Source organism: Suricata suricatta, chromosome 1, assembly GCF_006229205.1.
Source record: "Suricata suricatta isolate VVHF042 chromosome 1, meerkat_22Aug2017_6uvM2_HiC, whole genome shotgun sequence".
NCBI classification, from domain to species: domain Eukaryota; kingdom Metazoa; phylum Chordata; class Mammalia; order Carnivora; family Herpestidae; genus Suricata; species Suricata suricatta.
Window position 1 is genome coordinate 31,156,202 of NC_043700.1, and position 15,031 is coordinate 31,171,232.

Consider the following 15,031-nt stretch of genomic DNA (forward strand, 5'->3'; position numbering starts at 1 on the left):
ATTGTGCTTAGATTCCTCTCTACTAAAAAAAATGTCATTCTTCTTTTACAGATGGTTGATGATGCCTGAAATCTGATTTCCTGATAAGTAGGGCATTACCCACATTGTTTTTGCTATTAATATTGATACTGAATGAGGTGGAGTACAATGAGGTGAATTTCTTGGCTGTCCTCCATTTAAAGCTTTATATTTGGATGATTCATTCCATCAGGCTCTCGCTGTCTTTAAACTATATTGCCACAGACAGGAATGACTTGAAAATTATTCATGATGTTAAGGAAAAAACAAAAACTGCTCACTAATTATCATTCCAATTTTACTGTATACCCAAGGTTAAATGACCAGAAAGGAAATTCCTCGATATGCTAATACCATTAATGGTGTCATCTCTGGGCAGTGGGATTTTTAATGCTTTTAATATACTTCCTGATACTCTTCAATATTCTCTAATTTTTTTCATTAAGTGTGCATTATTGCTTTTTCCTCAGCATTATTAAGATAATGTTAACATATAACTTAGATAAGTTTAACATGTACAACTTGATGACTTGATACACACATGTATTGTGAAATGATTCTTACAATATGGTCAGTTAGTACTTTGATACTCACATAATTATGTTTGTGTGTGTGTGTGTGTGTGTGTGTGTGTGTTCATACATGTATGGTGATAATACTTAAGATTTCTCTCAACAACAAGGGTGCCTGGGTGGCTCAGTCAGTTAAACATCTGACTTTAGCTCAGGTCATGATCTCACGGTCTGTGAGTTCGAGCCTCATGTTGGGCTCTGTGCTGACAGCTCAGAGCCTGGAGCTTGCTTCAGATTCTCTGTCTCTCTCTCTTTCTCTCCCTCCCCCACTCATGCTCTGTCTGTCTCTCTCTCAAAAATAAATAAATAAATAAAATTTTTAAAAATATCTCTCAACCACTTTCAAGTATATAGTATAGTACTATTAATTATATTCACCATGCTGTAAATTATATCCCTAGAACTTACCCATTTTTTACTAGAAGTTTGTATCCTTTGCCCAGTACCTTACCATCTCCCCACCCCCAGGCCCTGGCAACCATCATTCTACTATTTCCATCAGTCACCTTTTCTAAAGTCTACATAAAGGTGAGAACTTACGTATTTGTCTTTTGATATTCAACTTATTTCTCTTGGCATATGCTATCAAGGTCCTGCTAAAAGGAAGGATTTCCTTCTTCTAGTTGCCTAATATTTCATATAAATATATAATCGCATTTTCTTTATCCATTCATCTAATGACGAACACTTATATATGTGATGCTACAATGAACATAAGAATGAAGATACCTTACCAAGGTAGTGATTTCATTTCCTTAGGATATAACCAGGAGTAGGATGCTGAATCCAATGGTAATTCTATTTTTAATTTTTTAAAAAGATTTTGTTTTTGAGTATTCTCTACACCCAGCATGGGGCTTGAACTTACAACCCTCAGATCAAGAATCACACGTTCCACCGACTGAGCCAGCCAGGTACCCCTAATTTCTTGAGTCATCTCCACACTGTTTCCCACAGTGGTTGCAGTGCTTTACATTCTTACCAACTGTAAGAATAAGGGTTCCCTTTCCTCCACATTTTTGCCAGCACTTGTGAAGTCTTGTATTTTTGATGATGGCCATTATAACACATGTGAGGTGATATCTCATGTGGTTTTGATTTGTATTTCCATGATGATAAATGATGGTGAGCATTTTTTCATGCATCTGTTGGCCATCTGTATGTCTTCTCTGGGAAAATGTCTGTTAAAGTCATCTGTCCATGTTTTAAACAGATTATCATCATCATCACCATCATCATCATCATCATCATTGCTATTGAGTTGTATGAGTTTCTTAAATATTTTGAATATTAGCTTCTTATCAGATAGATGGTTTACATATATGTTCTCCCATTATATATATTAGGGAATATAGTCAATTGTATTGTAATTTTGTTGTATGGTGACAGATAGTAGCTGCACTTATGGTAAGCATCTCATAATGCATAGAGTTGTCCAATCACAATGTTGTACACCTGAAATTAATGTAACATAGTGTGTCAATTATGCTTTAATTAAAAAGTAATAGAGAAATAAAAATTTCCCTGTTGAAACATCAAAGCCTAATTTTCAGAACACTGACCTTTATTTTGAAGTATTAAATCTTCAATAGCAATTATAATTTTTCTTGAAATTCAGATGATGGATCTTACTTTGTTGCTCCTGATTGTTATTCTTGTTAGCAAATGGAAAAAGAATAACTTTGGGGAAAAATAAGTTTTGAAGTATTCCCTTCTTTGCGATCTTTTGGAAGGATTGAAAAGTTTTGGCAATTGGGTAAAAAATTGGTAGAATTCACAATGAAACAGTTTGATCCTGGCCTTTGTTGGAAAGTTCTAGATTAATGTTTAAATCTCCCTACTCATTATTGGTCTATGTAAATTTTCTATTTCTTTATGATTCAGTTTTGGTGGGTTGCATGTTTCTAGGAGCCTATGTGTGTCGATTATAGGTGAAGTGAGTTGATTATAGGTAGTATATAGTTGGGTCTTGTCTTTTCAGCCATCCAGCCACTATAATGTTTTCTGATTGGAAAACATTTACATTTAGAGTAATCACTGATAGGTAAGGACTTAGTATTTCCTTCTTACTGGTTTTTGGCTGTTGTCTAGTTCTCTTGTTCCTTTTTTACTCATTTATACTGATAATCGTTTCACCTTGATTGCATACAAAACACTAATATTATAATCTACCCCTTCCCATATTTTGTTTTTGATAACATAACTCAGTTCTTCTTATATTGTGTATCCATTAATAAATTATTATAGCTGTAGTTATTATTAGTACTTTTTAAAAAAATCTTTTTGAGAGAGAGCTTGCACGCTAGTTGGGGAGGGGCTGAGAGAGAGGGAGACAGAGGATCTGAAGTTGGCTCTGCACTGATAGCAGAGAGCTGGATTCAGGGCTGGAACTCAAAAACCATGAGGCCATAACCTGACCTGAAGTCAGACACTTAACTTACTGAACCACCCAGGTGCCCCTGTTATTCATACTTTTGCTTTTTATTTTTGTTTTTATTTATTTTTTAATTTATTTATTTGGAGAGAGAGTGAGCATGCATGTGCACACAAATGGGGGGGGGGGCAGAAAGTGGGAGAGAGAGAGAATCCCAAGCAGGCCTCACACTGTCAGTGCAGAGCCTGATGTGGGTTCAAACCCGCAAATTATGAGATCATGACCTGAGTTGAAATCAAGAGTGGATGCTTAATGACTGAGTCACCCAGGTTCTCCAATACTTTTGATTTTAAATCTTTATACTAGAGTTAAGTGATTAGCACATACTATACTACAGTATTAGAATATTCTGAATCTGACTATAAATTTAGTTTTATCAATGTATTGTATATTTTTATACCTGCTACTAATTAGCATTCTTTCATTTTAGCTTGAAGAACTTCTTACAGTATTTCTTATGAAATCTCTCAGCTTTTGTTTCTTTGGGAAAGTCTCCATCTTCCCTTTATTCCTGAAAGATAACTTTACCAAATAAAATATTCTTGGTTGGTGGGATTTTTTTTTCTTTCAGCATTTTGAATATATCATCCCACGTTCTCTTGGCCGGCAAGATTTCTGCTGAGAAATCTACTGATAGTTCAATAGGGATTTCCTTAATATGTGAGAAAACATTTTGCCTCTTGTTACTTTAAAAATTCTCTTGTTTTCTTTTATTTTAGACTGTTGTATCTTGGGGGAAATTGTTTTGACTTGAAAGTTTGAGGTGACCTATTAAAATCATGAACTTGGAAATCGTCTTCCCAGATTTGGGGAGCTTTTAGCTATTATTCCTTTACATAAGCTCTTTTCTCCTCTCTCCCTCTCCTCTCTTTCTGGGACTACAATAATTCATAGATTGTTTCTTTTACTGGTATCTTATAATTCATATAGTCTTTCTTCACACTTTTCCTTTTTTTCTTCCTTTTGCTCCTCTGGATGATTTCAAGTGACTTATATATTCTATATGTCATTAAACTATATATAAACTATAAACTAGTATAATTCACTAACAGTTTCTCACTCTCTTGAAGTCAGTTGTTGAAGACTTCATTGAATTCTCCAATTCAGTCATTGTATTCCTCAAATCTAAGATTTCTAGGTTTTTTTTAAATAAGAGTTTCTACTCCTTTGTTGAATTTCTTGTTTTGTTTATGCAATCTTTCCTAATTTTCTTTAGTTGTTCATTTGCATTTTCTTGTATTTCATTGAATTTCTTTAAGAGGATTATCCTGAATTATTCCTTAGACAATACATAGTTCTTCATTCTTTTAGTTTCAGTCATGGGAGTTTCATTAAATTCCTTTGGCAGAGTCATATTTTCTTGATCCTTGTGGTCTGAGGAAATAGGTACCCTTTCCAGTCTTTACAGACTGGCTTCAGCAGAGAAAGACCTTCACCAGTGAGCCCTGTCAGTGATTTTGTGTGGGCCATCTGGAGGTGTCTGTGGGCGAGCTGTAGCAGGTAGATCTGCTGCCTGGGAAGATCTGGTATATGGGTATGTGGAGCCAGGCTAGTACCTGGGTCTGTCGGGCAGTCTTGAACCCTGTGTTCAATGAGGCAGGCCTGGCTCTTGAGTCTGTGGTGATGGACCTGAGATCTGGGTCTGTGGGGGAGATCTGGATGCTATGTTCTGTAGGGCCAGCCAGAAACTGGAATCTATGGGGGTAAACCTGGTATGTGAGTTGAAGAGACTGGTCCAGTAGGGGGATGGGCAAGGAGTCTGGCTTCACAGAAGTTAACCTGGAAGATGGGGCCTTTGTGGAACTACCTAGGTCTAGGTCTAGCCTGTAACCTGAGGTTTTGGGGACCAGGTTGATGTTGGGTCTATTGGGGCCATTTTGATTTTGGGGTGGCCAGGTGCTGTGGTGGGTCAAAACATGGGTCCATGATGGTCATCCTCCTGCTGAGCCTTGCCAGGGTCCTGGGTTTTTTAGGTGACCATTTGGATCTTAGGTTTATAAGAGCTTATTAGGATTTTGGAGCCACAGGATGAGCTCAGAGCCATGGAAGCCCACCAAATGCTGGGATGTACTGGGAGCCTAGGTTCACAAGACCCTGCCAAGAGCCTGTCATGCTATCTCTTTAATTGTCACTAGAGTAGTAGCCTTAGGAGCAATTCTATCATGTACCCTTCTCTCCATTCTAAGAAGAAATTATTTCAAAGGAATATTATGAAAAAATAAATAATAAAATGAACATGTTATATATTATATATCCTCAGAATTTTATATATCTTTGAAAGTTTGTATCTTTTGACCACCTTCACCCAATTCTCCCATCCCCCACCCATGCCCTCTATGGGCAACCACAAATCTAATATCTTTCTGAGTTTGATTTTTTAGATTATACATATAAGTGAAGTAAAACAAAGTTTGTCTTTCTCCATATGACTTCTTTCACTTAGCATAATGCCTTTCAGTGTCTATCCATATTGTCACAAACAGTAGGATTCCTTCTTTCTAATGGCTAAATAGTATAGTATTCCACTGTGTGAGTATGTGTGTGCATATGTGTCTGTATTGTGTGTGCATGTGTGTGTATCATATATATATATCACATTTTCTTAAGTTCTCATCACAAGAAAAAATTGTAACTATGTGACATGTGGATATTAACTAAACCTATTATAGTAATCATTTTGATATATATATATACATGAATGTGTATATATGTATAAATATGTATATACTTGCTATATATATATATAAAATCTTTATATTGTATACCTTAAATGTATACAGTGTTAAATGTCCATTATATCCTAATAACGCTGGAAAAATCTCAGAGCCTTCTTGAAAAAGTTAATAGCAATATGTAGTCCAAACACTCTGTGCATAAAGAGTAGGGACAGATCACTCATTTGGCCTTGGATAGGAAGGTTCAGGCATTATTAATAACAATAATAATATCTAGAAGGCATTGGACATTCCCATGTGAGGTCATTGGGTTGCCCAACACCAGGCTCAATCATTCACATCATAACAGTTGTTAATTAAGCCCCTCTAGATAGTTCAGCAGTGGTACTGATGTTCTTTCCCTGAAGTTTCTTGAACACCGCGTATACATTCTTTCACCTAATCTTGAAAGCAACACTGAGGTAAGAGTCGTATAATAAATGGTGAGCATTTATTTGACTATAATTATGTGCTAAAATTATGATACATTAATTATACAATTCAATCCTCACAATAGCTCTGTACATTTGGGGTTACTATTATTTCTTTTCTCATTTTACAGATAAGAAAACTGGAGATTAGAGTATCTAATTTACTCAATTAACAGCTATTAATTTATGGAATCAAGGTATAGGTCTTGAACTTCCAAGATTGGAGCAACCCAAACTTGAGCCTGTTATCAAAAATATACCTTGCATCAGGTAACTGTTAAGCATATCTTCAAGTTAACACTAACTGGTTATATCTGAGTCTCTCATATGAGCTACTGAGGACACCCACATGAGTTATATACTGCATAGTCTAGGCTTATATGATGTCCACAAGCCAAGCAATGCATTGCATGCACAGCTATATTGAACAGGCCTAGTCCATTAGGAAATACGGTTTCTAGCAAAGCATTATCTGGAAGTGTGTCATTTGTCAGAGTCAAGCCCCCTCTTGGTACATATCACAAATGTATAGTTTAAAGTTCTTTACATACTTCAAGCTGTTGGTGAACTAATGTTAGTTGTTGTCAGATTCCTGTGACTGTTTAACTCTAAATACTAAGAACCAATACATAACAAGGAATGAAAGCATATTCTTTTGTAAAATCTAAGTAAAAGTCAGTAACACGTGGTTAAAGATGTAGTCATATCAGTATTATTTATGAGACACTTTTCCTTCATCATGAGTATAAACCTAAATCCCATAAACATCAAGTCCTGATTTGCTCACATTTATAAGATCTCAAACGTGTCTTAACTCCTAAGCCTTTTATATTCGTTCACTGATTTAAAACAAAAGTGAAAAGCAAAGCAATAGAGGATAGATCTTATTAAAATTGTTTTGTGTGACTACAGGCACTTTTGGTTGACCACCCAACTAACTCAGTTCTGATCATCCTTACTGGCAGAGCACTGTTGTGTTTGGGTGGTTCTTCTTCCATTCATCATATGAGTCAGGGTTAATTTCTAATTACTCCAAGTTAGTCACATTATCTAATTTCTTTATCAACATAAGGATGGGTGTCTAACCAGCTCTAGACACTGTAATATGAGGTGAGGCCCTGCTGAGAGATTTGGGGGGAAGTTTCCTCAATCTTAAAGAGAGACAGACAAGGAAAATACAGTCCTCACAGCTCACAGAGAGTATGTGAACATGGAAGGGGCCGAGAGAAAGGGAGACATAGAATCGAAGCAGGTTCGAGGCTCCAAACTGTCAGCACAGAGCCTGCTGTGGAGCTCAAACTCACAGACTGTGAGATCATGGCCTGAGCCGAAGTTGAATGCTTAACTAAGCAACCCAGGCACCACACATTTAAATTTTTTCTTGATAAAAGATGAAGATTTAACTCTTACACTACAATTTCCAATAACTTTTATTGCTCTATCCTTCCAACTTGCTTATTGAATAAATATTCAGTGTTTATAGTTGAGCCAAGTGGGGCAATATATTATACTGTCTTCTTGTACCATTTGTTTTCCTTGGAGTTTACATTTGCCTCAATTTTTTTTTCTTTTGTATAGTTTTAGGATATATGCCATGGCTTCTCTCTAAGCTTCTTACCCAAACTGGAAAATTTCTCTGAATAAAGCTAAACTCACAGTCTATGAGTTCTCTTTTTTTTCCACGCAGCATATCAACATTGGGAGAGGAAGAATGACAGCATGTACTTCTCTATTCCCCTTTAAATATCTACCCCACTGTCTTTATTGATATTTTGGATTTTACTTTCAACAATTTATTTCCTTCTTTTTGCTATTAGGTTATCCTGATGATCTTCTGTGAAAATGTGCATGTTTACCAGAAGGAGGTTGATTACCAGAGTAACCAACATGGTAGTGTGACCAGATAGGCATATCTTTTTTCTGATGGCAAAGAGAAAGAGAGGGGTGGGCATTGAAAGGCTAATAAAGAGAAAGACAGCAATAGTAAAGAAGCTCTTCTTATTTCACAGACTTACGCTGCCCACCTCTGCCATAGGATTCTTTATGTTTGTTAAAGCACCAAAGGAGAGAGCATAAGTTAGGTTTGAGGTAGTAAGATAGGTTTGAGATGTCTATTCTATCATCCCCTGGAATACCAAAAAAATGGGTCTTGCCTTTAAAGGCCACAACTATTAGTCTAATCTCTCTTTGAAGATTTTTCTTCACAGGAGAACGGCAAGATTGATTAGCATACACATACTCCTTACACACATGTGTGCACACACACACACACACACATGCAATCTACACACAGAAAGCCACCGAGAGAACTGAAATAGACTATGGGGTCTTATTTGGGCCTGCTGAGTAAGAAACTATGCTGTATCCACCTTTTTCCTTTTACAGCAACGTTGTTTCCAATAGTGAGTGAGTAGAATAAAATAATCAAAAGAGTCTAACATGAAAACAGTTTTGCTTTGCTGGCATCCACAAAGATACCTTCAGACAGATTAAACAGTTTGAACTGTAGGTGATGTATAGAATAAAAAACCAGTATTTTCCTTATTCACATTTTTGGTTACATTTGACAAGTTTGAGAATGCAATTTCTCCATGGGCAATATTGACATGATCATTAGGCTGAGGTTTAACAGCATGCAGCTAATATTTGTTTCCCCTTGTGTAGCTTGGATCTTAATGTATCATTTACTGAATGTCCAGATAAATCAGTTAATGTCAGGGCTAGCTAGTTCCAGATTACTTGGTTTCTTTCATTTGCTTTTCTTCTCATCCTTCTCCCATCTGGTAGTAGTTTCAGCTAAATGCAGCTCAATCTAGTATATGGAACAATGTGAGGTTAAGAAATCATTTTATTAATCCCCACCCTTAAGAATAGTCATATTCAATGATTTGCCTGGAATTGAGGCAGCCAATGGGTAAGAACGTAAACCCTAAACCACAATAGGGATTCAGAGTAGTACAGGTATTATGAGGAACTGAATAGAGCCTGATAGAAACCAGATTGCAGGGAGAGACTATCAGACTTTGAGAAAAAATATCAGCATAAAGAAGGAATGAGTCCAGTCCAATAATAGGGCATAAAGTGGAGGGAAGAGTATTTCCATGTGCACCGAGGCTATGTATGAATGTATCCTAATTCAGCACCACAAAGGGAACAGCTCCCTTGGTAGGAGAGAGTTGGCTGGTAAACGTGAATTGACTGCATTCTTTGGAGGTGATGGCAGGAACCTGTGTTGGGACATGCCTTACTGCTATAACCATCCCACCATCTCCTCAGTAAATTTTGTGATTCTAAAAATCAAGGAGGAAGGAATTTCCTTACAAGCAAGAGAGAGACAGAAACAGAGAGAGACATGCACATCAGGTGTCTTAAGGTCAGGTAGGAATTCCCAAGAGTAAGGAGATGGGTAGAGAAACCCAGAGACCTGTGAAAAGGGGGTATATGTGCTGCAGGGGTCTGGGGACAGAAAGTACTATTAGTACAAGCCATTTTGAGCAGATGTAGGTGGCATCAACTGGACAAGCACTGGGAGATGCTGGGGTGGCAAGAAAAGCAAAGTCCAGGGCCCAAATAAATGAAAAACAAACCACGTCTTGCTTAAAGCTCTCTTTGAATACCTGGAGAAATACAATGAACTCTTGCTATTCAACAGAAGATTATTGATATTCTGGATAGTCTGATGACTATGGGGTCTGACTGAGGACCTATAAGGTGGTGACCTTGGTGGGCATTAAGAAGTTTTGTATGGTTACATATATCTATAGACACGTAAATAATGTATATGTATGTTATATGTATATGGTCTATAACAAAAATGGCACAGCTTTATATATGAGCCTCATTTAAAACAAAGGCTAGGGGCACCTGGGTGGGTCAGTGGGTCGAGCACAGGACTTCAGCTCAGGTCATGATCTCACAGTTTATGTGCTTGAGCCCACACTGGGCTCTGTGCTATCAGTACAGAACCCACTTCAGATCCACTGTCTCCCTCTCTCTCTGCCCTTCCCCACCCGTGCTCTCTCCCAATAAATAAATAAATAAATGAATAAATAAATAAAATTAAACAAACATTAAGAAATAAATAAAACAAAGACTGTTTGCTTTACAACTAAAAGGCTCAGAGAACTCTGAGAAGTGATAATATATGCACATAAATGTCAAGTATATTATTTTTCTCTTACAAATAAATCATATCCAAGAAGAAACCAAATGCATGTATTTCCTGAATGGAAAATGGTAGTGATACCCTTTTTTCTAGAGGCTTTCACATGCTCTGTTTTTCACAGTTCATATGAAACTGAACTATTGCAATGGAGAAGTTTGGTTTGGCTCTTCCCAGAATCTCTGGGCCCCTCAGCGGTATGTTTTTAGGCGACCGCTTTGTCCTACAGTTCCCACCATATGGTGCTAACAAAACAGTGTTATTTCCATTTAAATGAAGAGGCTACAAAGAACTGACAGACCGCTAAAAGCCTAAATCACTAACAATTCATTAACTCTATGTCATATCTGGGTCATGCACAGGATCTCCTGGGTTCCCTTCCTGGTCCTTGTCAGGAGATCTAAGGGCCACTAATTGTTCCCATGGGGTGGCTTTCGGGCTGCAATGTCACCATGCACCAGCGAGCTCCGGTCATCTGTCGTCTGTCGCGTCTCCCCTTTGTAATTGGGTCCATCTTGAGGAAAGCCGAGAAGCTCGGGCTTCCCTTCCCTTTTGGTGAGATAACCAGCTCATTAAATCTAAATGTGAAGGGCATTTTATTATGAAGAGTCAAATCCAAAGATTTACTTGCCCATTTGTCACCTGCTTCCCCCTCCTGCTTATTCCTTTGTATTTGCTAATGGCTTTTCTCGAAGTTATATAATCCTGTCACGGGTATAAAAATATCACTCCAAGGCGGCTCATTTGGCCTAAATCATTCAGCCGTTAGTGGTGACAGGGCGGGTCCGTGAAACGCACTGGAGGCATGAGGACAGCTGTCCCCATCTCTACTCATTGTCACCGGGCTAAGAGACACGGAGATTTTAATAAGATCATAAAGTAGAGTGACATGGACTGGCATGATAGGTCGTTTTCATTTGCATTCCGAATGCCCACATAATAAATTAGAGCAATTGAGCAGAAATGGGCAATTTGATTATTCAACATTTTTCAACACCGGCCCAAGCAGCTGGCCCAGGAGCAGTTCCGTTGACTTTTCTCCATACGCAGCCAGGCTGGCGGGGCCCAGGTGAGCGCACAGCCGCTCCCTGTCTCCAGCCCAGGCTTGGTGGCTGTGCATTGATGACCCCGAGGAGGAAAGCTTCAGGTGTCTTTTTTTTTTTTCAATTTTTTAAATTTATTTTTGAGACAGAGAGAGACAGAGCATTAGTGGGGGATGGTCAGAGAGAGAGAGGGAGACACAGTATTGGAAGCAGGCTCCAGGCTCTGAGCTGTCAGCACAGAGCCCAATGCAGGGCTCCAACCCACGAACCGAACAGTGAGATCATGACCTGAGCCGAAGTTGGATGCTCAACCAACTGAGTCACCCAGGCGCTCCTTCAGGTGTCTTAATAGCTGAAGTGGCTGAGTGGGGCTGGCCAACTGTCTTTCACTGCAATGGGCCCATATTGATGGAAAGAATACTGGTGCAAAGCGATCAGAAAGGAGCCCTAAACACACCAGTTTACATTCCTGCCAGAGGGGCTCAGTCAGCAGAGTTTCCCTACAGAAACTCTACTATAGTGTGAGACTGGTCTTTAATGGATTGACTCCGGCTAGGCTGGGGGGGGGGGGGGGCTCCAAGTCAACTCTTCCACAGTGTTATCAAACTATATATATGAATAACTATATCAAACTATATAAAATTGATTTTGATGTCACAATGTAAAAACCTTACCTGTTCAACCATTGACTCTATTTTATTGATGTATAACAGGGGATTGTTATTCTTCAGTGCCTCTTGGGGTGGGGTATTAGTGTGTGTATATATAGACATTTGTGTGCATGTTTGTATATGTACACATTTGTATATATACATATACACACACCTATGCATTTCCATGAAAATTCATTTTGCTTTTGAATTAGCTTAATGAAGAAACTACTCACCCATCCAGTGACCATGCAAACACATTTGGAATTACTCTTTACAGGTATTTTAATAGTTACATTAGAAAAATTAGTATTATTGCTTTAAGTTAGATAGCATCCTATGTTAGCCAAATATTTGCATCCTATTTTCCCCCTCTCCTTTCTTTCTGTTAACTCTGCTTCCTTTTGCTTTCTCAGTCCTCTGTCAACAGCCTGTAGAGACTCACAGAAGGGATATACTGGAGCGGAACAAAACCCAAGAGTTCTGGGTTTCAGATTGAGGATCCTACCTGAGGCTGTGACACAAAAGCTTACAGGGAAACAGCATAGGAAGGCTTGTATTTGAATAGCAAAGGCATGGACTCTGCAGTTCAGAGTCATGTTCAAATCCTCATTCAGGTACTTCAGGCAGTATGACATGTGACTCGGAGGTCCTCTGAGCACTGGTTTTCTTATCTATAAATTAGGTATACTCACTGAGTTACATCATGAGATTTTTGTGAGGATTTATTATGTGTGACACACTTAACATAGCCCAGAATTCAGTATTTAAACCTCTTCATCTCCTCTGTCTACCCTTACCCCCTTGGTGGTCTCATGGAGTCTCAGAGGACTTCAAATGTCTGTATGCTGATGACTCTCCAATTTATTTCTCCAACACTGACCTCCCTCCTGAACTGCAGACTCATGTATCAAACTATCTACCTGACACCTCCTCTGGGATGTCTGTCTAACAGGCATCGAAAATGTAACACATCTCCAACTGCACTCCGCACCCCTGTCCCTTCGTCAGCTCTTTTCTTTTTGGACCCCACCTCCCCTTCCCATTCCTCAGGCTGACTCTCTTGGAGGCACCGGGACTCCTCACCTTCTCTCAAACTCCAGATCTAATTCATTTGTAATCCTTTGGGGTCTAACTTCAAAATAATTCCTGAATGCAGTAGCTCCTCACTATCTCCTCTGCTGACAATCAGCCGGACATAGTTGACATTCATAGAAGACCTCGCCAAACAACAGAAAAGTGCACATGCCCTTCAGTTGCTCCTGAAACATTTACCAAGATAGACCGTATCCTGGGACATAAAGCACGTCTCACCCATCATTACCTCATGTCCAAGGCGTAGAGAGCTTCCATTCACCCCCTCCGATCCACCATCCACCACACTTTCTCTCTTGTTCCCCGGAGAAAACCTGGTGTGGGCAGTTAGGGATCAACAAACCTTTTCTTCAGAGGGCGAGATGGTAAAGATTGAAGGTTTGCAGTCCAAACGGTCTCTGTTACAGATACGCAGCGCTGCTGTGGTGTGGAAACAGCTGTAGATAATACGAAAAGGAAGGAGCATGGTTCTGTTCCAATAAAACGTAACAAAAAACAGGCAGTGGGCTGGATTTGGCCTGTGGGCCAACGCTTGGACTCTATGAGGGTCTCTCTTGCCCTATAGATCCTACTGGGTTTGGTCAGTGGGGGAACATTAGCCAGCAATGAGAGAGACAGTGTTTTCTGTAGGTACCTGCAGGGTCACGGCAGCCTGGCTATGTCCCTCAACCAAGGGTTCGACCTCCATCAGTAGCCCACTCCATCCTGTACTCAACCTGTACTCTAGGTTTTTACGATAATTTTCCCCTCACCTTTTCAGCCCTCGGGGTGGTGACAGTAAATGCTCCATTCCTTGCGGGTTCCGACATCCTGCCCATTGTTTTGTAATAGTCCCTTTGCTAAACTGTTCCACAAATTACCCACTTTAGTGTGCCACTGTTTCAGCCGTGACCCTGACGGATATACTTAGATTATAGCAATAACCATGGGCCCACCCTACCTCCCTCACCAGTCTATTTTTAACACAGCAGCTAGAATGATCCTGCTAGGCCTGGGATTGTCGGGTCATGCCACTCATCTGCTTAAACCTGTGACTCTGTATTTTCTCAGAGTTAACACCAAAGTCCTTACTCTGGTCTGTAGGCTCTGCACGATTCGTCCTCTACCACCCAGGATGTCCCGTTTCACGTCTTTCTATTGCCCCCTCACGCCACTCCTGACTCATTAGCTTCCTCACTGATACTGGGATACATCAGGCTCACTCGTGCCTCAGGACCCTTGCACTGGCTACTTTCCACTGTCAGAAGTGTGCTCCCAAATATCCCAGGGCTTCCTCTGTGCCACTTGGCTGACTCCCTGGCTTTTGCTCAAAAGCAGTGAGGACCTCATTTCACATTTTTATATGGCCTCTCCACCTCCATTCCTGGCTGCTTTCCTGGCTCTTTTATTTTCTGGAACACTTACCAGGTTCTAACATGCTCTGCAACTTACTGATTGCTTCTTAATCGTTCTCCCCACTCTAAGCTCCATGAGGGCAGGTATTTGCATCCACAGTGGCATAGGCATTCAACACGTACTGATTAAGTGACTTACTAAAATTAAGAAGTTTTAAGAAATAAATAATTTAATCAATTAAAATGATTTGCGGAATGTCCTCTAGACTCCTAGCTGGGAAGCCTGGTCTGGAATCCAGGTTCTGTTTAGTTTGTCCACCATCCTTTCCTCCCTCCCTTTGTCGATCCTTCTTGCTCTGAGAGCCTTTGAAATAAGTGTTTGTCTTTACAACTGCAGAGAAATGAACAGAAACCTTCACTTAGCAAAATCACACAGTATTCTCACCTCCTAAGCCTTCCACGGTTGATTTCAATAGCCAGCGTCCTTTTCCAACCATTGTTCACGTGCAGACACAATCTGAACATGGTAAGCATAACATAGGTCCTGGTTTTGAATTTCACTATTTGACTTAATTTTT